The sequence below is a fragment of the Pteropus vampyrus genome, unplaced genomic scaffold (genome assembly GCF_000151845.1).
Source record: "Pteropus vampyrus isolate Shadow unplaced genomic scaffold, Pvam_2.0 Scaffold9, whole genome shotgun sequence".
Taxonomy (NCBI): Eukaryota; Metazoa; Chordata; class Mammalia; order Chiroptera; family Pteropodidae; genus Pteropus; species Pteropus vampyrus.
Window position 1 is genome coordinate 12,496,155 of NW_011888790.1, and position 26,400 is coordinate 12,522,554.

The following is a 26,400-nucleotide window of genomic DNA, read 5'->3' on the forward strand; positions in this document are numbered from 1 at the left end:
GGAAAACTAGGAGGCTTCCTATAATTTTTTTTCTAAAAATAAATGATTAATTTTTTACTTAAAAATTGTTTTAACTTAAAAATATGAAATAAGCACATTATTTTATATTCTTAGGAACACTAAAACTGCTTTTAACCAAAACAAAAGCGATATGGTTGACTTAAGAAATTCATAGATTTCAAATTACTAATTTCAGCCAACAATAAGGTAGTATAATTAATTATCCCTAAAAATTGTCGAATGAATATTTGGTAATAGTATACTTACAGAACCAATACATATATGTGGAGCTGTGGGATTTCACAATGATCTACTGATCTTACAACTGGCATTTGTGCACAATGTTATGGACTTTCATATCCTAATTAAGGAAAAAATGCTTTTACAGTATTTTCCTAGATTTTTAGCTTTAAATTTTCATAAAAGCTTAAGAAATAAAGTTGAAATCACCTATAATCCCACCACTTATTTTAATATGTAAGGAAAAATATTAAGTCCCCAAAGTAGTCCCTCGAATCTCTTTCCAGGGATAGTTCATTGGCTCGAGGAAACAATTTGAAATTTCATATCTAAAATTTCTCTTCTGCTTTATATAAATTATACACATATAAATATCTATGCACTTTACAAAAAATGAGATCATATGAAACACACTATTCTGTAATCTTTTTCACCTAGCAAAATAAACAGAGACCCTTCCAGGCCGGTATATATAGATGTACCATTACTTTTCTATTCTTTGCATAGCATCCATTTGTTTGCAAGTATCGCAATATATTTAGTAAATCCTTTATAAATGTATAAATATAGAGAAAACTATTTAACTTTACCAAAGGACTGAAAGCAAGAGCACAATAAATAGAATAATGTGCACCTAGATAGAAATATAGTAAATGTCAGTTCCTCCCAAATTAATAGTAAATGCCATAAATGAAGTTGAAAGACAAATAACAGATTAGAAGAAAGCACATAATGCATTAACATCTCTATAATACAAAGGAACATATTGATATGTTCCTACATATCAATAAGAGAAAGAAAAACAATGGGGAGAAGTTCTTATTTTTAAGTTTTCTAAAATTTCCTTGCTGCCTCTTCTACCATTGGCTCTTGCTGCTGAAAGGTAAAATGTTACATTTATACAGTCTCATCAAGCATCTAAATAGAAAGGATTTTAAAATAAGATGCAATTACCCTAAGTTCAAAACCTAAAAATGTGTTGCTTTAAAAAGACAACTGAGATTGATTGCAAAGAGTACAAAAAAAAAAAAAAAATCAGGTCATTAGCTTGTAGATTTTCCGATTTTCATCAGCTATGTTTGCAGGAGTTTGAATCCATTAAAACATTCAATCCAGCACGATTGTCTTAATAGCAAGTTGAAGATATCTGTGACAGTCACTGAGTCGATGTAAAATACATATACCTTTACAAAAGTAAAAACCAACATTTTTAAGAGAATTTCTCGAATTCTAGACGCTACAAAACTAAACACTTGAAAGCTGTTTATACTAAAAGTTGTGTGTCATAGTATCTTCTTTACATGCAGTGAAACACTAAAAATGAAGCTATCCTCAAGAGCTACAGTGAAGCTTCAGTTTACTATAATTGGAAATCTATTTTAATCTTAACTAAAAAAATGTGTTCATGTTTTATATAAGAATTTCACTGAATAATTTTTAAAATAGTTTAGTGGCAGGATTTTATAAGAGGCAGTGAATGCTTATGAATTATGTAAGTCTGAACTTCCATTTTAATAACTTCATTAAAATATAAACACCTTAAAAGCCTCTCAACAGGACTTTAACTTTATAGAAATGCTTTACATGTGCCCTGACCTTGCCAAAAGGCATGCCAAAGGCATGATTTAACAATTATTACAGGGCAAAGCCTAATAATAAATACCTATCTGAAAATGCCAGCCAGCTTTTGTCCTTGCCTTCTTGGCCTCCAGTGGAGTTGTAACTCGGCCATAAACAGACCTGCTCCTGAGAGACAGCAGGATTCATATGGAAAGAAACAGCAACTGAAACTGGAAAACCTGGATCTTTAGTCTAACTTTTCTGGTCATCAGTCTGTTCATCTATGTAATTGGAGTGTTAATGACAAGACAACAATGTTGTTGTGGAAGCAAATGAAGTACAGCAGGTCCTCGAATTACATTGTTTCTTTTGTAAGGTAGATGAGATGCTGTAGGGACTTAACTCTTGTTCATGTCAATTAGCCTATACTAAAATTAGTCTATTACACTTCGTTTTGCTTAGTCACGGAACCGACCGGCAACATTGAGGGCTTACTGCAATGTCAGGTGGAAACTCTAAGTTAACAGCACTATGTAAACGTTGATTGGTTCTAAGCAAGAGCTAGTTCTTGGTTAACTTTTTCTCACTATATCCTGGTTCCTAGAAATGTTTCTATATGGCTGATGTAAATATTACACGTATATGCGTGCTTAAAGAATGCACCTCCATTATTTACATGGCAGTCATCTGCTTAGATGAACCTATTCGAGAACATGCTAAGGCTCACCAGCAAATTCTGCTACCCTCCTGTTAGCATTTGGCCACAAGACTCAATATATTTTATAAGAAATAAGACTAGTAGTATATTTCTCAAGTATTATATTTCTACCACCTCCAATTCTTTAACTTATTTGAATTTTCTAAGATACCAGACTTCTCTTCCAAGTGGTTTTTTCTAACAGGCCCAAAACAATGCAGCTAATTGGGCCAACAAATAGAAATAAAGGGGAAAAATAGAGCCTCTGCCATCCTAATTATAAAGTCAGTGCCTCGTTGCTGGACAAACTCTCCCTCTCTCTAAAATGAAATACCACAAGATGGAGCCTGCTGTTGCTATGTTAATTTGACTAGAAGTGGCAGAGCCTGGTTCCAAAGCAACCCAATTTGTCTAATGGTGTCCCAGCCAATGAATACCTAATTGTATACAATGAGTCAGCATCCATTGCCCATTATTGGTACCTAATTGAGTGGTCAAGATTCCAACTTTCATTTAACTCTACAAAATTTTTAAATCTTTACAAATAATGTCAACACCAGAACAAGAGATGTGCCCTTATAAACTTTCACATACTTGCAGCCCTTCAAACTTCTTTGGCTTGTTTTCCTCTAGCTGATTTCTTTTTCTATGTCAAACATATTCCCAGGCTATGCTCATCCTGGCATTCTTTTAAAAAGGAAAAAATTCTGGCTGGATTATGAATCTACTCTACAGCTTTACCTTGAATCAAATGAATTGGTTTACTTAATAGGAAAAGCAGCTTACTTAAAATTCTTACTAAGAAACTAGGTAAGAAATATGAAAAATTGTTGTGTATTAGTCCAATAGCAGAGATGATTCTTCTATGCCACTTTGATTTGTTACTTAACTAATTGTTAAGTTTGCCCATGTCAGTAATGTTGCACTGGGCTTCTCTCAAATAACTAGCCAGCGTGACTCAAGGTTAAACCAATTGCTTAGGAAATATTTTCTGTGAAGCTATGAACCTAAAGACTGTCTATATTCTAGATTTCAGAGATAAAAGTATCAGAGCTTCACAGGATGCTAAGGGAGACATGAATACAAATTTAGGAGGTTCATTCCAGCCTGATTCTCAAAAATAAATAAATAAATTTTAAATACTCTTCACAAGCATATATTGTAAGCAGGGCCACTTTTATTTTTAATAAAGATATTTTTAGTATTCCTGTAATAGAATTCAATGAAATAAAATTAAAGTATTATATAACATTGGCCCAAGCTAAAAAGATATTATTTTCAAGCCAAAGTACATAGATATAAATTTTGATATATAGATAGATGTATCTTTTAAAATCAACTTGCCTACACACAATTATAATAGATTTTGATTCTTATAACAGGCACTTGAAATTTTTTTAATATCTAAAATAGTCCAAACATCTCTAATGCTATAAAAGGAACTAGTTATTAAAGCTATTAGAACTTAATATTTGCTTGTAAGCAAGATACAGGAATGGGACTTTTTTTCATCTTGGGTAGGTCAATGAAAAAAAAGTTTCTTTTTATTTGACTGCTATTGGTATGGGTTATTACCTAACTTTCCATTTAAATTTCAAAACAATTAATATAAAATGTAAAACAGCAGCAAAATCTATCACCAACTAAGATTTTTTATTTAAAAAATGAGACTATCAAATGAGTTTCTATACACTGAGAAGTCTATGATATTGCATTTGTTTCTGGAAACACACTTGAGACATTAACTTTCTGAAACAAATTCAGAGGGAAATCAGGGTCACACAGAGGGCAGACACATCCTCAGTTGAGAAACTGTTCAAGGAATCAGACTTTAAAGTGCAAAAGGGAAGACTTAGAGAGGACACAGTAACTGCCTGCAAATATGTGAGAAAAGAATTGAACTAACTCTTATTAACTATAAAGAGTTGAACTGGGATCAATGAGTATAAGCCATGAAGACCTATACTTGGTTCTTTCCATTTTGGTACCTACCAAAGGCTAGAGGTGAGCTTAGCAGATGATGCCCCCTACTCACCTCTATGGGTTGTGAAGTTAACCTGTAAATTCCTCCAATCTCCCAAAATTGGCTCATTCTAAGTAAGAACTAAAGTTCTAAAACACCATGCCCAACCTATAGTATCAGCACATGGAAGAACACATCCATTAAAGACAAATTTACCCCACCCCTCAAGAACCAGTATTTTATTTTTCTTTTAAAAAAATTAAAGATGAAAAAATAATGACAGTGATGATAGCTATAATCTATCTAGTCAATGCTTTTGGGTTTTATCATAATCTCATAAGGTTGACATTATCCCCATATGCAAATGAGAAAACTAAGGCTTGGAAAAGTAAAGTGACTTGCTCAAGGTCATGGAGAGAATAAATGGCACGGTCCAGCTCCTCACTCCAGCTGTGTCTGTTGCCTAAGCCTGTCTGCTTATCCACTACATTCCACTGTCTAGACTGTGCACACTCTAACTTCAATTGGCCATAATCCCCAAACCATAGAAACCTCAACCCTAGAAGATAAATGTTTTAGAGCTACAAAATGATCATCAGTTGACTCACAATTAATACCCTCTATAGATTATTTTGACAAAGTAACAATATCCAACTGTGCCTGCAAATGCCAACACATGCAAATCCCTGTGACTTCATAAACAGCAAATGCCCTAATGAGCAAAAAAACAACTGCTCTTTATTCATTTTTTTCTGTTTCTTATTTCTGCTAGAAAATAATGTCCAGAAGGAATCTGTGTTCTTTTCAACAACTGAAAAAAAAAAAAGAGGAAGTTTTTGATTACAAGTTTACATAATAGAAAAAGAGCAGCCATGAAACAGTGAGCTATGGCTTCCCAGTGGGAAGACAATCATATGCAGCCAGCGAGTTCCTGGGCAGTTTTAATTTACTTTTAATCATTTCAGAAGTCATGCCTCAGAGGTATGAACTGAAAGCTTCATAGCATCTTGCCTTTTTGTCTTTTTTGTCCCTCCTTTTTCAGTTTGGCAAAAAGCACTAAGACAAAACAAAACAAAACAAAAATGGATAGAACAAATTTAAGTATTTGCTTCTTCTAGAAACTTCAGATATCTTCACCCCGTCTTCATTATTCTTTATCTTTTACTGTCCACATATTTCACCTGATTACAAACTTGTCTTTCTTTGATTGTGTCCCATAAATACCTTTTCTTATTCATGATTAAATACTTTTTATCATTAATGTTGCCAGGCACCCTATTTATTCCTTTTTCTGTTTCCATGGCACACTGGAGTTACTCCTTCCCATAATTTATCACACACTATAGGTATCTGTAGTTCTTTTTCTATGAATTTCTTTTGCCAGAAACCCGACTGAATTCATTTTTACGTGGCCATCATCTAGCATCGCCTAGCAAATACTAGGCCCCAATAAAGGTTGAAATTTAAATGAAAATGCAGGCATTTTATTCCCCACATTGAGATTATAGTATGAACCAAATTCAATTGAAATGAATCAGAACAAATCAAACTGAACTGAACAAATCAAATTGAACTGAACTGAGTGTATTAAGACATCATTACTTCACAATAAAATTATCCAGATTATATTTATAGACTAATTGATTAGCATAGCCTAGCTATGATGCTGTTCTTCTAATGACTGATACTCCTATAGAAAGGACAGTAACTTTTAGCATAATACCGTAGTTAGGTCCTTAGACTGAGGCCATAATGGTAGACAGAGTCTAAATCACCATGTATTTAACGAGTAGCTAGGAAATGTAGAACAAACCTCTGGAAGGCTGACAGCATTTCAGAAAAGGTAAACAAGGTATAAAATAACATGAACTGACACTTTTGTTATACAAGATGATTCTCCAAACTAGTAGATCTTAAATTTTATTTCCCAGGCTAAGTCATCTTCTTGGTCCAAGATTTGCTGTGATCCCAGAGGGAGAGGGATCCAATCACCATCAGGCCCCCAATCCACTCCTCTCATTAGCTCAGGCTTCTAGAAACCAGTCAATCAGCGAGTCAAGTCAATCACCATTTGGGCTTAACTCAGTGTTAGGCATTTGATATTCGGTCATGAAGATGGATATTGTCTCACTACTATGGAGCTTACGGTCCCAAAAAGACCAACAATACACAAGTACAAAAATAAATAATTACAAATCCTATGTTTAAAAAAAAAATCAACAGAATGTGAAATAAAAAGAGGTTTCTCTCACCCAATGAATATAGTGGGCTGATTTTAGGAGTTACAGGCCATTCTTTTCTCAAAATTATATCTCTTTTCATCAAAAACTTATTTCTAAATCAGATAAACATTTTGTAAAATTTGAAGTGATGGTGCAGGGCGGTTTTCCTTCTTTACAATCTTTGCTTAACTAGCATAGAGTTATCTACTGAAGAGGTGTTCAAATTTTTATGATGTTCACCTATCAGTAAAGCTTTTGGAATACATTCCTCCTTATATGTTTATTTGTAGGTTTATAAATTTGTACATTTACTATTGTAGTAATATAAAGCATACATATTTACAAGTAGAAAAACAAAGGCTAAAGCAAACAGAAAATATTTTACAGTTATTTTATGAATTATGAAAATGTTCCTCTTTTAAAATCTTATTAATTTTATTATGTTAGTAAATGTGCTCCATTATATTTGAAGACAGTTTTAACTTCGTGTTACAGCAATTCGCAAATATTAAATTATGGTTTTCATTTAGCTTTAAAGAGTGTCATATTGGCAAAAATACCTTGCAAAAGCATGATATTCATATTTAATAAGGACTTAGTTTGAGATTCACAGTAAATATAATTATACCACTTTGACTATTTGAAGTTTTTGATGGTTTTTAAAAGTTTTTAGCCAATTTTTTTCATCTAAAATAGATGATCATTTTTCACCTCTAATCATGAGCAACACAGAGCTCACTCCTGAAGTCCAAGAGGTGCCAGCTCTGTCATTCTTGTTTTTCACTCATGGAAATATATTTGCATTATTAAATTTTCAAGCCACAGTTAATGTTCTTCAGGAATCATTTTAAGCAACATGCTATGCTCACTTTGTAAGAATTAGTTTGTTACAATTAAATAATATAATCCATAAATCTGTATATCTTGTCCCATAGGAACTGCAGTACATAGCAAAATACTAAAAGCAAGCAAACAAGTGAGGGTCCCTGTGTACCTTGCCCCTCGCTGTGGTGCTCTCTCGCCTCCCTCAGGAACCCTTGAGTACTGCATGTGAATCGTGCCCGTGACTGTGGCTCTGTACCTCAAATCTTAGTAAATCTGTAATCCTTTATTAATTTTAGAAGAAAAAATATATATAAAGTAGAAACTCTAATAGTTTCTAATTCTAATTCTTAGAATTAGAGGAACATCTAATTCTTCACTGGAGATGCTAGAAGACTAAAGGTTTCTAATTTATAAACCAAAAGCCTGCCGGACACAATACTTTTTCTTTTCTCTTACCACTGGCAGAAAAACATGTTGTTTCAACTTTTCTTCCTTTAAAAATCAATTACTCATTAACCCAGAACAATACATTGTAATTTATCAATGTGATGTATAATTTTTATGTAAAAATGGTACACATTCTGATAAATGGTTAGCTCTGCACAAATTTCAGAGATAACATCTAAAAAGAAAAATACATATATAGAGGCACTAAGCCAGATTAGTTTCAGGACTTGCAACGTCACACAAGGAATGGGAATGGTTGGATGTTCAGCCTGTAAAAGGGACACTTTGGAGGGTCAGGGAAGGATGGTATTTGAAAAACTGTCCTAGAGACAAAAGTATGAAATCATGCATTCACCAAATATGTATTAAGTACTTTCCTGCTAAGTATCACAGTGTGCTAGGAGCTGGAGATACAAAGATGAATAAAATGTGATACCTGCCTTCACACTCAGAGCTGGCTCAGGAAAAGCCACTTAGAAAGAAACATGTCAGATTTAGATCAGGAGTCTACAAACCTTTCCTATAAAGGACCAGATAGTAAATATTTTAGGCTTCTTAGGCCATGTGGTCCCTTGCAAATGTTCAGCTCTGCCCTTGTAATACAAAAACAGCCATAGACAATATATAAAGAATGGATGTGGCTATGTTCTAATAAAACTTTATTTGTGGATGCTGACATTTGAATTTCATATAAATTCCTGTCTCATGAAATATTATTCTTTTAGTTTTGTTTCAGCCCTTAAAAAGTAAAAACCTTCTTAGCTCATGGCCTACAAAAACATGCAGCAGCCAGATGTGGTCAACAGACAGTAATTAACTGAGCCCTGAAAAAGATCGAATAGGATAGGTAGGTAACCCCAGCTGGTGCTGTCATGGAGGTTTCCTGGAGAAAGAACTGAGCTGAAAGATTATGCAGCTCAAGGGAACAGGCCCAAAGGGCATGGCTGCGTGAAACCAACAGGGAAGTGCAGATGTACCGCAAACAATGTTGCTGCAGCAGAGAAGTGAGGTTGGAAAGAGAGGCAGGGTCCGTCAAGGAAATTGAACATTATTCTGTGGAGGTAGTGAGAAGCTACTGGAAGGTTTAAGCAGGGAGTTTGAGTCAGCAGTGGAGGATTCTAGAACAGCAATTCCAGCTGTCTGTGAAGTCGGTCAATCTGACTTGGGGTAGGATCCCAGCTCTTTCACTCACAAAACATAAGACCTCAAATCAGTTTCTCTTCTCTAAATTTCAATTCTCTCATTTGAAAATGAAGATAATGCCTATCATAAGGCTTGTTATTCTTTATTATTGCACTGTTTGCTTCCCAATTGCACATAGTGTCACAACTGGTGACATGAGTGTCACTGCCAACATGTTTGACTGATGTCCCCTCTAGATTGCAGGACCATGGCATTATCAGTGTACACCAAGTACCTAGCATGCTGACAGAGCAGGCTCTCAAAAGGAATGAATGAATGAATGAATGGGAAAAAAAATCAACCGATCGTAAAGCCTACAATCTCCCACCCTTTCCTTTTATCAGTGTCCATGCCGGTTTTTTGGTTTGCAAGGATAAATATGTTGCACCCTTTAAAACTTGGAACAAAGGCAGTGAGAGAGAAATGTTTAATCATTCTGTGCAACTATCTTATCCATATGTTTATTTTTCTGAGAGAATTCTAATTCCATTACATTTTAGTTCATTTTTTTTTCCTCTTCCATTGCAATGCATTTTCTTCAAGAAACTCTCTTAATCTAAGTAGGCAATTTTCTAGTTTATACTGCGCTAGACTTGAAGAGAAGCAAAATTTTTTCAATGCGCAATTCATCAGACTTTTAAACTTAAACTCAGAAATAGGATGACAAGTTGCCCATTTCAGGAATGATCCACAAGAATCTCTATTTCTGCTGTGTAAGTTGCAAAAGACCTTCATATTTCTCTACCCAATATCAGATCACGTCACACTGTAAGTTGTACATATATAATTTATCTAATCACCAGATTTCTAGGACTCTTGTTCCAGGGCTAACCAGAAGCAACGTGTGATTTTTATGTCAAATTATTCTTTATTGTTCAAGTTCATTCATTCATTCAATAAATGTCTATTGAGCACCTACTCTGTACCATACTGTTAAGTCTTTCCTTTGAGAGATTAATGGAACATGTTTTTAAACATGTTTACTTTCTAAACCACTTAACTCTTAACCAATTTATTTATCCTTTTATAAAGGTGGGTACTAATGGCCTACTTGGAAACTCCTAACCATTCTAGTGATAGAATATAAAAATTCATAGGACTACTTAAATCATAGAGATTTTTAAAAGCACTATCTTCGGTTTCTGTCATCCTTCAAACTTCCAAGAAATTATGACTGTATCCTGAAATCTAACCTCATTTACATAAGAAAGTTGCTTTTGAAAATTCAGACATTGGTCATATTGCCATTGCTACATAAACAACTTCATTTTCCTTTCTTCCTTTTAGTTCTACAATCCTTTAGGAGTGATTAGAAATTGAGAAAATCCAGGATGCTGAAGTGATACAAAATTTCCTCAGCATACCAAATCTGTTATGTAAAAAAACCTTGTTATTTTCCAAGGAATGCCTATAATTGCATTTCAACACATATTTTGTCATCACTCCACTCTCGAATAAAATTAAACAGGAGGTGGTATACATGAGAAGACGATTTAATTATATTTCTGAAAATGAGTTCTTTCCAAGAAAACTCTGTCCAAATGTAACGAGATTACTAGGATTTTTTAAGTTTTAATTTTCAATTACTAACTTGTTAACCAAAATAAGTGAAGAGATATATACTCATTCAGTGTCCTAAATGTACATTCTATGGATATGTATTTATAGATGTATTCTATGCATACATAAATAATGGTTATATGTATTCTAGCATTATTATGTCCAAAATATTAAGGGTAACTTGGCATTTCAGTGAAGATTTAAAGACAATATTCAATTACACACATAATAAGTACCCAAAAATAGCTATTGAATTTATTAAGAGTATATCTAATGTTTGTTGCCCCTTCTTCTCTAATAGTTTTATTACCTCATTAATTAAAAAAAAAAAAAAGAACATAACACACCTACTATGTGCTAAGCAGGTCTGGAGGCTAAGGATATAGAAGTGAATAAAACAGGAAATCCTCCTTCATGAGGAATCTACAATAGGCCAGGTTTGGGGAGAGTGGACAGGATGGGCTTCCTTTGGAACATGTTTAATTTATGATACCAATTAGTAGAACAAATGGAGATAGCTACTATGTGTTAAACGTTGGTGATTATCATGTCAAGTACATTTGAAAGGTATGGTATTTTATTTATTCTTTTATCATCTAATTCTTAAAGCCATTAACTGTATAAAACATAGGCTATACACCATGGCACTTATCCTCATCCCCACATTAATCCTCATCCTGGATTTTCATTCCTTCTTTATGCCACACAACATACTGAAAATACTTATCTCTTAGATTATCAAATTCAAATTTCTCTTCCCTTATAAATCTCTTCCTCAATAACTAGAAGATACTCAAGGCTTAAATTCTTTATGAAATCCTTCCAATTCAATCTCATTTACTGATGCATGCATTTCTCCAGGACAGATCTAGAAACCTTCAGAAACATCACAAGTATGACCTAGTTTGGAGAATCTTCTATTGTTATATAATTGTGACACATAAATACCAACTCTTAACACTCCAAAATAAACAGTCTACTGGAAACAATCTTTGTGATTTTTTTTACTAAACAGGCTAGATTGACTCAACTTACAGAAATGAATTTTTAAAGAAAATAACTTTTAAAAGAATCAACAGATGAGAGGTTACTTTAGCAACCTCATAAACTTTATCAAAAGTAAGTCTGGGTTCCTATTTGCAGTGACCTTAATACCATTCTGATCTAAGAACCACTTGTGAAGGTCAAAAGCACAATTTACTAACCACATTGGCTACAAAAACAAAACATGACCTGCAGTTGGACAAATGCTTTTGATGAGACATTAGCATTAAATCACAAACTCATGCCAAGAACAAAAATATAAAGATTGGAATCCAGATCAACAGTTATTAACCCAAGGAACATGCCGGAATGCCCACACACAGATACGACCTAAGGACCCCCTTGAAGAAACACTAATATCATAACTAAAAATGGTCATTAGTTGACTTTACAGCCCAAATTAAGAAAGCTCATAACAATTACTTGCTTACAGAGCCTAGGAAATTTGTGAAAGTCATGACAATGACTACCTAAGTCCTTAAAAAAATGAGTATGTGTTTGAAAACAGTGTTTCTTTTCAAAATGGTTGTAGGAATCAGGGATCTGTTACCTTCTACATCTTTGCATGGTAATCTCCTCCTGAGGGGGAAAAAAAAAAGTATTTAATCCTAGTGTTCCTGTCATGATTCTGACAATTTACATCCTCATTTTCAGTTGAGAATAGGTTTAGTAAATGGTCCTCAGACCCAATAAGCACATCAGCAGAGTTTTTTAGCAATTTAATCAAAATGCAGGCAAGACCATGGGATATGCTTGATATAACAAATCACCGGATTACTTAATTAGGTTGCAAGAACACCACAAAAGGAAACCTTATCATTTTTAAAATCTCTTTGAAAATATTTCTGGGTAATGACATGTACATTCTCAAAGAATAAAGAAAGTTGGCCTACTAAAGGCTACCAAAAGGGGCCAGCTGTATACCCTTCCAAGTAGTTCCAAGGACCATGTAAACATCCTAAAATCTCAGAGCAGACTAAGCTACACAATACAGTAGTCCCCTCCCACCATCGAAGCTTCACTTTTCGAAGTTTCAGTTACTGTGGTCAATGGTTCAAAAATATTAAATGAAAAATTCCAGAAATAATTCATAAGTTTTAAATTGTGCATCATTCTGAAAAGCATGATGTCCATCCCACTTGGAATATGAATCTTCCCTTTGCCCAGCATCTCCAGATAATATACACTCCTTGCCTGTCCGTCACTTAGTAGCCACCTTGGTTAACAGGTCAACTGTTGTGGTATTGCAGTGCTTGTGTTAAGTAATTCTTATTTTACTTTGTACCCCAAAGCACAAAAGTAGTGATGGTGGCAATTCAAAGACAAAGAGAAGCCTTAAAGTGCTTTAAGTGAAAAGATTATGTTTAGGAGAAAAACTAGCCATAATTTCAGGCATCCACCAGGAGTCATAAAGCAAAGCCCACACAAATAAGAGCGACCACTGTAACACTCTAACTCCACATGACACTTCCTGGTGTTTTGTGGAAAGTCATCATTAGCCCAAGCTTTTGGGTTACTTGAAATCTTTATTTCCAAGTTCAGTAGCAAACCCCTGGAAAGCTGTGATTTCAAATAGACCTCTCTGTTGTGTCTTTTGCTTCTTAATGTAGCAATCATAGATAAGTTTGTAAGCTGAAACATCATCTAATAGCACTCTAACTTTGACAAACATGTTTACTAAGAGGATACTAAAATTTTCCAAAAGGGAATATATTCCATTCATTGTGCTTAATACTTTACATGCATTATAGCATTTTATTATCACAAACCAAAGATAGGTATTATTTACCCCATTAAAAAGATGGGAAAATAGGCCTGAGGAAGCTAAATAACTTGCCAAGTTCATTCCAGGAAGTAAATGACTGCACCGATAATCCGAATTATGTCTTCTAAATCCACTTGGATCGTATTTTCTGATTGGGAATCTAAAACCCCTTTCTAGAAACATTTTGACCTCCTTGGAAAACTTTTAGAATTGACCTATTTTACTTAAAAAGATTCCATTTGCTATGAAGGTTAATCTAGGATTTTAACTCGAATCCTGGCCTTTCAACACTCCTTCAACTCCCACCCCCCCCCCCCCCCAAGCCCCCCGAAAAAGAAGAAATAACACACCTGTCATTTAGATCTTTTGAGAAAATATTAACAGCGGGAACTAATTAGCATACTCTGAAAGACAGATAGTTCTGGGAGTTCAGAGAGACTCTGGCAAAGATCCAGCTTGAAATGTGTTCCTCCAGCGTATTTATTCGTATTTATACCTTCTTAAGTCAGCCAATCAGCAAATACCTATCACTCCTCCATATGTGCCTGCGGTCAAGCAAGTGCTTTCCTAAAAATGAAGAGGGCTTATTTAGCAGAATGGAAAAAGCTTTCTTTGTAATTCCCCAAGGGGAATTTTGCAGTCTTTCCCCCTAACGTCATTATCTCCTAGAAATACCTACTTATGCCTCCTTTCTTCTTGAAACCCCAAATGTTCTGGTCCTGCTTAAGCAAGCCCACGTATACATAGGATCTCAAAGTTAGAGTGTAGGCTGTGTCCCAGAATGTCAAACCCACAGAAGAGGATTAACAGCAATGTGTAAGACTGTGGTTTAATAGAGTAGAAGTAACTGCTAACCTTATTTGGGGTTTATCATGTGCTGGGCACTGTGCTAAATACTTGACAAGCTTTGCTTCATTTAATTCCTATGGTATTTCTAAGAAATACATACTATCGATACCAACATTTTGCAGTCAAGATAACTATGGCTGTCTATGGCCATGCCACCCTGAACAAGTCCGATACTGTCTGATCTTGGAAGCTAAGCAGGGTCAGGCCTGGTTAGTACTTGGATGGGAGACCAACTAGGACGACCAGGTACTGTAGGCATAAAAAAGTATATTAAAAATAAGGGATTGTAAACTGACAAGTTTCTTGCAATCTGTGAGGTCAACAAAGGGTTGCCTCGCCTATAAATAACTATGGCTTAGAGACAACGTCTAAATTCTATGCCCTTGTCTACTTATCATCTCTTGGGATTACTTCTCATTACAGTGGCCTACATTAAGCTAAAACACTGTCATTCTGAATTCCTTAATTTCTACTTTAAAACACAACAGTTTTGATCTTTTAAAGGGTTGCACTTTCATTTTTTTTTCTCTCCCTAAAGGAACCTATTTTTTGTTCAAACATAAAAGTGTATACCTAAACTTTGTAAAACTCTATAGTTGAGACGTTCAAGTTCCCATCAAATCAGATAATTCTTACCAAATCTCCTTGAAGATAAAAGAGCTACTATGGTTACAAAGTGCAAAGCAACGAAAGCCAAGGTCTGGGTAACAGCACTCCATTGAAATGCAGGAGCATCTCTGTGTACTTACTCCCCATCTAGCACACAGCATGGCAGGGAGTTTGAAGGATTTGAATTCTGAATTTCTGTTAGAATAACATCTGCCAAGAACAAGCCCTGAATGTACTACTTGTCCCTGTAGAGAAAAATGAGGAGCTTATCATACAGGTCTTTGTCAAGATAATACCTATACCTGTTGTCAGGCTAAAGCTTTAGACACTCCGGGATGAAATGCCAGGTCTGCTGTGTTCCGGTTAGGGACTGTGGTTGAGCTACAAATTACTTGGAAGCAAGCTGATTTAAGGTTGCCATGGCAAAGAAAGGCAGACAATAAGAAGCTTTTACGTTAATATTTCCTATGTCTTGTTATGATAGGATTGTCCAGCTGAGGGGTACTTTTTTGTACTTCCACTGACATACATAGATATAAAATAATAAACACTAATTATAGAGTATTATAATGATTTCTGGGCTTTGCCTCAGAGGGGCATGTATCTGGCTAGGTAATTACTTCTCTGACAGATAGGTTTTTACATGAGAATTGAGGACAATGAGTCTAGTTTATTGCCTGCTGATGAGACCACAGGGGAGGGAGGTCACGAGACACACTTATTAAGACCATTTTAGTCAACGTGCTTTTTAATCAGTTGTCAAGGTACCCGCCCCCTGTTAAAGAACTGCTTCAAGTAGAAATGACACAGTGATTCTCAGTGGTGAGAGTCTGTTACTTCAGGGAAGTGACTAAGTGATGAGACTGTTCTCTGGTTGAAGTGGAAGGCGTTTCTTAAAAATACGATGCCTTTGCCTATAGTTCATTAGAGTTCATTCCTAGTGCAAAAGAGAAGGTCAGATTCCTTATGCTTTCTGAGAGATTATTGTCCCCCTAACTCAGTTTCAGGTCCCTACGTGATTCAGGATAATGTTTGGAAGATACTCTAACCCCAAGAAATTCATTTCCAAAAGTACACAAACATACGTGCTTTGCTCCCTTCCACATCCTCTTGAGGAACTCATTCCTTTCCCCACTCCCTGACTTTGCCAGGAAAAGAGGGGTGGCGATTCTCTCCCCTTGTTAGTCATAGATAGTGAAGAACTTATAGAAGGGAAAAAACAGAAAGTTAGAAAAAAAACAGAAAGTTAGAATTCAGAGAGGAAAATAGGAAAAAAATAAAGCTTTATCAAAAATTCAAAAATGTACAAGTGTACTGCCCTTCTGGAAGTGTTCAGCCTTGTTAAAATGATATGATATCAGCACCTCACTCCTAGCCTTGCTACACGTATAGAGTCAGAGGAAAAAATAGGTTTATCACTTTCAAACTATGCCAAATTATTTGTACTCCAATACTGTGTAGAGATCCTGGGTTTTAATGAATATAAATGTCACACAGTACAGATCCCTCTTCAGATTACTAAACAAGATTCTGTAGAAATGCAAGCACCTCTAGGCTGTTTATAAAACCTAAGATTTTTTTCCAAGTAGTCTCTGTGGTGTTTGGTACTATAGGCAACATAGGATCACTTTCCACGTCTCCTATAAATTCTCTAAGGGAAATTATTATCAGCAAATATAGCTATTAAAACATTTATTCCTGATGATAGAGGTCCTTATATATTTTGTAGAACAGACACATATTTCCATTTCCTAACTACAGAAACTTTTATCCTATTCAACATGGAACAATAGCAAAATAAACTAATGATACAGATGAGTATTCTTGTTTTTTTAAAATGTTTTTCAAAAGGAAACCAAAAACAAAAAAGCTTTTTACTTCTCTACCCTTTATGTACATTTTGCTGTTGTCCCTTGCAGAATTTACAGCTAGACAAAACACACAATGGAATGATCAGAATTTAATTAAGTTTATTTGTTGTTACAACAGCTTTCAAAATCTTTCCTCTTATGAAGGAGTGAATCCCTAGATAACTCAGACACAAAAATTTTTTTAAACTAGTTTTTACTTTGCACTTCTGACTTCTTAATCATGTAAAACACCTGTGCCTTTCTAAAGATGCTAATCCTTCTTTGTCTTTATTATTTTGATGAGCTTAACAAGATGAATCCATCTCTAGAACACTATAAAAACTGAAGTGTGATAAATGGCCCCCAAGAATATAACCTCTCCTGGATCTGGATCATATCTTTTAGAAATTCTCTGAGGAAAATAGAATCTAATAGTATCATTTGTGTCATTCAACGAGATTATTCAGCTAGAGGATTTACTTTCCTTTGGAGAACTTAATATTGAGGGCGGGGTACAAGCTGATCATTTTAATCTGGAAGATTTTTCATAAATATAGGAAACTGAGTTTTAGTAATTAAAGCAAATTCTCTATATGCATCATGTTTTTGTATTAGTCACTAAGCACTGAACTATACAATAAACACAGCAGCTGAAGAAAAGTTCCCAGCTTTGAAAAATAGCCAGTGGATTTAAGTATTATTTACTTAAACATATGCTCATTGCAATTGCTAATATAAAAGCTTTTGTGTAAGTTTTTAAAACATTTATTTTATACATAAAATATAAACCAAATTTTATATGATTAGGTTTGTAAGCCAAAAATATTTTTTTTAGTTTTTTAATTACAGCTGACATATAATAGTATTAGTTTCAGGTGTATAGCATAGTGGTTAGATATTTATAGACCTTACAAAATGATCGTCCCAATAAGTCTAGTACACATCTGACACCATACAAAGTTATTATAATATTATTGACTATATTCTCTATGCTGTACTTTATATCCCCAATTCTTTTAACTGGTAATTTGTACTTCTTAATCCTTTTCACTTTTCTCATCCAGCCTCCCAATCCCAAAATAATCTTTAGACAATCTCCTACATGCCTATAATTCTCTTATACCTGTAATTCTGTAACCGAAGTAGCCTATACCTGAACTAGCTATAAAAAAGTGTTTAATATTTAGTTCAGCACTGGCATGTAAAATTTGAGTTCAACATTAAATTTTTTAAGTGGCTTTACAGTGCCTAACCATATGGATTACAGATAAAAATTCTATGGCATGGAGGTGAATAACTATTTTGACAAAAATTTTTGGCACTATCCTGGGAGATCTGAAGCATCATATACTTAGAGCCACGATCATAATTTTAACTTATAGTTCTATCATTTCAAATTTTGAATAGAAGTATATAAGCAAACAAGAGTAAAAGTTGATTCAGTATCATTGGCAGATATGAGGCATCATCATCACTTATGATAGGTGTAATTGGCTTTCTCCTAAATCACATAGACAGTATGTTCCTAATTTGTTTGTATATAGGTGTTTAATACCCAAATCTTTGAACTATTGTTTGATCGTTTACTCTTTTCTGGTAACATTCCCACCAAACAATTTGTAATAAATAGTTGGTGGGGTGGAGTGAGGTATAGGATTTCAGTGTGAAACTGCTATCAAAAAAAGAATTTTTCAAACTCTGCAGAGACAAGGACTATATAATCAGCTATTGGAAATGAATTCTTGAGATTGTGGACTTTGTGTATTTTGTTTTCTACCTATTTGTGGATGCTCAATCAAGGTTTATGTATATTCATTGATTTTTCAAGTCTGATTAGCCTTAAAAACATAACTGGAATCTTTAAGCTCATCCCCCCAAAAAGGCACCCACAATTAAAATTAAAGTCATGATACCAAAATTACTGGTGGCAGAGTACCAGAATTTACAATTCAAAATGGTATCAGGGCAAAATTGTAAACTAGACTACATATGCAGATTATTATGGGTTTTAAAATAAATTGGTGTATTAGACCAAAGTTACCAATTTGAGAGGAGCATCAATCAACTAGGTATAAATTTGATTATCCATTTTTTAATTCAGAAAAATGTGTTATATGAGAGCATACTAAATGATGGGGAAAAATCCATGAACATGCTCCTGGTATCTCAGGTGAAAATGTACACTGTGATACATAACTCTCCAAAGACTGCTTCTTTTCCTGCTTTTGCCAGTTAGCTGGATAAAGTGTTCTATCATTAAGTGAACAAGCCAGAAAAATCCTGCAGTCAAAAGGAAAACAAACTTGGTCTGGAAAATTCAAGCTAGCCCAAGATTAAGATAGTGCAGAAGAATGTCATTGCTGCGGTCTCTAATACTTTCTCATGCTGTCAGAACTGCTACTTTAAATCGACAAATGGCAAATCCTGAGCCTTGAATTAACCCCTAAGGGTTGTCTAGTCCATCATCTTGCTATTAGATAAAATTGCTTTAAAATTGCTTTAAACCATTCCTCAAGAAACGTACCACATTCCCCTCTAAAGAAATGTGATTCTTGTCAAAAGTTATAGTTGTTACACATGTTATAATATATATTGATATATGTATAAAAAATGTATTTGAAATGATAAATTTTCAACCAAGAAAGTTCACAAATATAAGATTCCTTTGGAAATAGCCACATTTGTCCCCAGATATGTCCTTGAGATATTTTTCTGCCCATTTCATTCTTTTGTTTTCTGCTGTATGGGCTATCTTTCATGCCCATTGTGCTTTTATTAAAAATATTAATACCTACTATGCATTCCTGGAATTCTCTGGTATTTGGGCCTTTAAACATCTATTATAAATGTAATCTCTGTAATTTAGTAATGGTATATAAAAATTCTCAGTGCCTTTTCCTGAAGTAACTTCCAGGTATCCATGCCTAGAGTCTCATGCATCCCTGGGTCTGTGAGTGCCCCTGCAACATCTTCACAGTTGCTTCAGTTTCCCCATCACTCCCTACCTCTCTTCGACCCGGTACATAGCCAATGTTTCCATAGTTCTGCACTCTTCTCATCCTCCTTGCTTTCTTTCCCAACATTAACCTACATGAAAGACATTCTATTGGAAGAATAACCTGTTACAGCATTTCGTAAAGTAATTCTGAACACATTGGACATAAAGATATCTTCCCAGTCACCTGCCTGTAGGGGAATAAAGGAAATGAGTTTGAGCTTAGACATACATATTATTGCAAGTCACGATCATGCTAATATCTTAGTCTGTCTTTATCTTATCTCAATTTATCTCCACTTGCAAGACCTCTGCTATCTCTACTCTACTACCCACCTTATAATTTTTGACTATTCTATCTAACTTTGTAACAGAAATATTTTCGCACATATTATACACTTTTGCTTGAAGAGACAGTAACTTTCAGGGACCGCAGTGGCCCAGAGAAGCAACTAGGAATTTAGTGATAACTCGTAAGTAAAGATTTGCCTCTTTTTTCTACCTTAGTTAAGTTTAATGAGGAGGGCACTGAGTTCTGGTTGCAATTGCACTATAATTAGAACGATAACCATGGGCAAGTCACATAATTTGGCCAGGCATTAACCTCTTTAATGAAAAAATTAAGCTATTTAACATCTAAATCCTCTTCCTTCTTTAAAATAAGTGAATCTATTACTTTTTTTTATTAAATAAGGTTTAGAAAGCTGACCTATCAAAAGAAGTCACAGTAAAGAATAAAAGTTATAGTGAAATATTTCAAATATGATGCTAATAAAATGTCAGCTCTGCGGACATTTTTGGAATATTTCTAGCCAGTTACAATTGCTTTCTTATTCCTTCTATGTGCATATTATGAAAGACATAAAATTCTTTTATATGCCTTTGATTGGGAATGCCAATTAGGATTTAAATTGTTTATTTTAAAAGTTGTTCATAATGTCAATACATTAAGAAATGCCCAAATAATAGTCGCTAGAAGAGAGGCTAAAATGACAATAGACGGTCTTGGAAATTTCTGTAATATCTAATTATATATGGACCAAGACTGTTCATGCTTGGCATACAAATAGCTGCTGGAAGTTAGAATGGAGAAGCTGACCAATACATGCAATTAAGTTGACATATTTTAACCCTTTTCTTAGGAAGTAGCTGTTTGAGTACTTTTTAGGTAATATATTTAATCCAAAATCTTTGACATCTCATGAAGACCAACACTTAATGCCATTAACATAAAAGAATCTCTACATTCGTTGTACATCTTTTCTTCTGCATTGTACATAGATGGAGCTGGGTCAGAAAATATCTGCAGTACCCATTTAATACTTTTCCAGTTCCTTGACCACTTTTCAACACCAGTATCTTTACCTATGTCCTTTTTCTCTTCAACATATACACATATATGAAAACCAAGAACATTTTTAAAGTAATTTAAGATACTGCCATTTGCTAAGCACTTGATGTGAATCAGGCACTATGTTAAGTGTTGCACAGTGAATAGCTCATCCCACCCTATGAGGTACGTACTATAATCATCATTTTGCAGATAAGGGATCTGAAAATTTAAAAGTTTAAATAATTATCCATAATTATAGACGTGGAGCTAGAATTCAAATCAAGTTAGTCTGGCTCCCTAATCATTGTGTACTGCACCTTAGCAGTATACTTATACTCATGTTCTTTCTCATCTCACCATAAAATGCTGTTACTCCACTTTAATGGTTGAAGAGATTCAACTCTCAGTTCTAGAACATGTAATAGCACACAATTTTAAATGTAACTCCGGAAGTATCCAAGAATTTTTTGCTCAATTTTCAATCTCTAAGCTGAATTCAAAGTCTTTAATGTGTTTCAGTCTAGCTACTCAGGGCAAATATTGTCACTAGAAGCAAGGCAATAATCATTACTTTTAAGACCAGTTACAGTTTCCAGGCCCAGTGGTTAAACAGTTGTTCTTAATTACTTGAGTGCATTAGAATTTCCTCGGATACTTATTAAAAACACTGGTGCCCAGACCAACCCCAGTAATTCTCATTCAGTATCTGAGATAGGGACTCAGGTATCTGCATATTGACCCCTAGTTATTCTAACACAATGTCTTGAAATTACCCTTTGAGAAACAAGAAACACTAACTTAGAGATAAACACTAACTTAGAGATAACAAAGAACACGGTGGTTTTTTAAACACAGTAAAAGAAACTTTCAAAAATTCCTTGACAGTTCTGAAATGTATACTTCTGGGATGCCAGAATCATATCACTTTAAAAACATTTTTTGAAAGCCCCCAGGAGTAAAAAATTTTTTAAAAAACTAATTAAATGAAGAATGACACAATCCATAGGTCATTAACTCCAAAGTATGCATTCAGAAGATGGCCAAGAGCTAAAGTGGCCTGTTTTCATTATATTCTGAATGTGGAAAAGATGCTGCAAAGAGCAAAGATAAGAGAACATTACCTTCTGCAATCATTGAAATAGAATCTTTAGTTGATCCCCCAACAGTTATAAGGAGACAGTACAAATTACACATGATTACACCACTTAGGAAAGTGAGAAACAGATGGATTTTTATTCAGAATGACTGATTTGTTATGATCAGAAACCAAGGAATTTTGAAATATCAAGTAGTAGTACAAACCTGCACATGCGGTTTGGGAGACAATGGGTAGAATGCTAGATGTCACAACTAAAACTGAGGCCATCATACAGCCAATTTTGTTTGCTATACAGCAAATACCAATCCATTATTGAACACTCTTCAATTTATATACATTTTTAACTCTTAACGTGCCACATTTACACCACGCGAACAGCACATATCACCACAAAAATAATGCTTTCTGAAGAGTGGGTACCAACAGATGCGTGAGATATGACATCCTGCTACTAATCATTTTTTTCTCCAAAGAAGGACCGTTTAGATATTGTTATGTGAGAGTATCTCTGTGGCTGCCACATTTTCAATCTTTTTAAAATACATGTTTGAAATACCCTAAACAGGCAAGTTTCCATGGAAATATACTTTGGACAATTTGAAAAATAAACAATTACAAACTGTTTCCTAAAAAAATGTTTGTTTTCTAGCATACCTACAAAAACCACATCAACTTTTTGCCTTGTGAAAAACCACATGTAATAGGAAAAACAAGCAGTGTACATAGATTCCAAAATACATAGTAAAACTGTCAGTTGTACAAAGATTTATATAAAACATAGTGAATAATACACAGATTGTTGATACACAAGACAATACACTGGTTTATAGCAAATGAGGACAGGAAGATGGAGGGTACTTCTTCACTAGCTACTATACCCTACCTGTGACACATAATTTCACATACAAAGGACAGAGTATAGAATATTAAGAAAGGCAAACCAATTTAAGCTGATGCAAAATTTTAGAAAAAAAATATATACATGTTTGATGTACATAAAATAGATGATTCGGTTAATTTAATCAAGATTATTCTGGTCCAGTTGTTAAAGAAATCTGAGTATATCTAGTCTAACCGTGTCTGGATAGACAATCCTGAAAGCCTCTTTTTAGACTTTTCTGTCAGTCTCCTTCCAACCTTCCCCACCCTATCCCTGATTGCCTCCACTCCTTGAGAAAGGAGCAAGATGGAGCAACTCCACCAATATTTACCCCTCTGCCAAACCCAAATATCTCTATGCTGTTCCATTCTGGGAGAGTGAGGACCAGAAACAGCTGCCATTTCAATGTATAATTTGTTTCTGACCAACTTGAAAACTATAACAGGGACTGCATTGAAGAGGTAATATATTATTAGGCTGCAATCTGCTCTAATGCTTTAGCATCTGGTCACATGTATTATTTAAAATCAGACAAATACACAAACTGTCCACGTAGCCCAGATAGCTGGGTGATAAGCACAAGGTAAACGCTAGGGGAATATAGCTAGGTATTAACTTGAATTGCAATGGACCAGCAGATGTGAATATGATTTGGGATATCACCAGAGCAGTTGTCGAAATGGAAATAATATTGCTTTACTGGGAAGTAAAAATTGAAAACAGTGAAAATGCAACTGCAGAAAATTACAGGAAGAAGCTCTAACAGTGTGTCAGGTTTAACCTGTGTAGGCAATTGATAAACACTGATAAAGATAGATTGCTATGACAGTATATAAAACAGAGTCTGCAAGATAATTCAGTATCCAAATATGAATCCATTTTAACTCATAAAGATCAATACCAATCAGAAGTTGATGACAAACAATCCACCCTTTATTCTCATGTCTCATCTTAGAGGTTGACATTTCAGAATTCATACATTTTTAAAGACGCTTGACTGTTGGGATAGTAATTGAGTTTGGGCTTATTTTATGTTAAAGAGAACTTGTTTCAGCTTACATCAATAAACTAATACCTAACTAGAATTCATAGAAACAGATTTCCACTGCATCATTCAAAAAAACAGATGATATGTTCTGCCTCTTGTCATTCAAATGCTAAAACATCTGGATCATAAGTTTAATCTTACCATTAACATATTTATACAATAAAGTTATTTTGTAATTGAGTGTATTTAGTCATTAAATGGATTAGCCTGGGTACATAAAATTACCTCTGTAATTATCAATACAATTAAAGTTAAATAGATGAATCTCATGAGAATCCTAATGTTTGAAAACTAATTTTACACACCACACAAAATTTTTTTATATCATTTTTAAATGCCAAGATGATTTTAAAGAACCTGATACATAATAAGCATTAAACATTTGACAAATAAATGAGTGAAAAGGAAGGAAAAAGAGAGAGGGAGACTGGTTATAGAAGTGATATCGATCGATCATGTCTGCATACAAATATTCCTGAGTGACTTAGTTGTAGATTAACTAATGAAATAGAGAACTGAACATTTATTATAGACTTTAATAGTAATATTAGATTCATGAATTAAAGATATTTCTTCTCCTGGTCTATATGTAGTATACTAATGAAAGGAGAAGGTACAGGAAGAATATCAAGGGAGAGAGAACTCAATTTAAGTTGATGTATTATCATATCAAAAATAAAATAACTTATAGTGAACTTAAAAGGTCATCATTCCATACTCGGTAAAGAAAACAAGTATCCATATTTTCCTAAATCCTTCATAATAAATTTAGGGAGACTTATTTATAGTCCACAAAACAGCTATTAACTATTTGTTATACTGCAGCTACAAAATACTCAATACTTTGTACACTAAATTACTAATATAATCCCCCCAATTATATACCTGTAACAAAGGCCCAGGTTTACCATTTTTGAATAAACGACTTTCTGAGTACTTTTGTTGGCTAGCAGGAAATTTTTTTTTATTTTCCACTTTATTTCATGCGTCATAGGAGATTACCACATGGAAGATAGATGTTGAATTAAATATCAGATAGAAAGAAAATGAGAAGGTGAGCTGCCCCTGCAGATTTCTCATAGCACTGGTAAATACATATTGCACTGTCTGCAGAATGAGTACTTTAGCACTCAGAGCCATGGAGCCCTTCACAGAAGCTTCTGACACTGGACATGACCCTCCAGATTGAGTCAATTTACACTCCGCCCCTCACAGGCTTAAGAATTTCTCCCACAAAAAGTTTCCATAACACTACACACCAAACACCCTGGAAAAAGCTCCTTCGTGCCTGGAAGTACAGACTCCTTCCTAGAGCTGCCATATCACACTTGACCAGCAGGTGCTGCCATCTAAACATGTGTGATTTTCCTTTCAGTCTGAACACAAGTTCAAGGTTCCAAGCTCTAGGAGATAAGATCTGAGTTTCAAGTTTGATAAGTCTTTTTTACAGTGGTTATCTAGGTTTGATCAATTCCGGAGGCTCTAATTTCTGTTCAAGCTAACTTAACACAAGGCAGCCTGAGAAATACCCCCACTTGGATGGGCAGCTTAAGAAGCAGATTTTCACAGGTGTTTCCTCTGTGCTGCAAACCTAAGTAGTCCCCTAGGTTTAATCACATCCATGCCAGAGGTAGAAAAAAACTGCAACAAAAGATGAAAAGAGAGCAAGCTCAGTAAAGCTTATGACTCCCCAAGAGCTGTTTTGATGTAGAGATCTCTGTGAAAGCTCATTAAATCCTCAGTGTGTGAGGCAGGACTTTGGGAAAAGTTAAAATGAAGATAATAAGGCACCATATCTAACTATACTGACACATTTGTAAAGCACTCAGAATACTCCAAGGAAATGCCACATGACTCCCCAGCATATTAAGAGCCTGAAATAGCTCCTCTAGTTAAACCACAGTCCAAATAAACAGTTACATACTTGGGAAACATAGTATTGTTATAACATTGACCACAAACAAAACTATTAAAAAAGCAACTCAAAGAATGATCCCCCTGATGGAGAGCTGTCTTCATGAGCAAAAAAACAGCCCCTATGTATTTACTACATCAGAATGAATGATAATAAAAGGCATTAAACGATGAGTGTATAAGAGGAAAGCCAATGACATTTGAATTCTCAGTGCTTTTATTTACTGGAAAATATTCATAAGGTTTATCCTCAGGCGTCAGCCAGAAACCAAATGAAAATAAGACTTTGTATTAGGGTTCTCTAGAGAAACAGAGCTA

The 26,400-nt window shown here is 34.6% G+C and overlaps 1 protein-coding gene and 1 pseudogene across 4 annotated transcripts in view; both read left to right on the forward strand.

The window, feature by feature from the left end:
• SYT1 (synaptotagmin 1) overlaps positions 1-26,400 on the forward strand; it is a 509,772-nt gene that overhangs the window by 439,320 nt on the left and 44,052 nt on the right. The window lies entirely within an intron of this gene.
• Positions 14,494-14,612, forward strand: LOC111730180 (annotated as a pseudogene).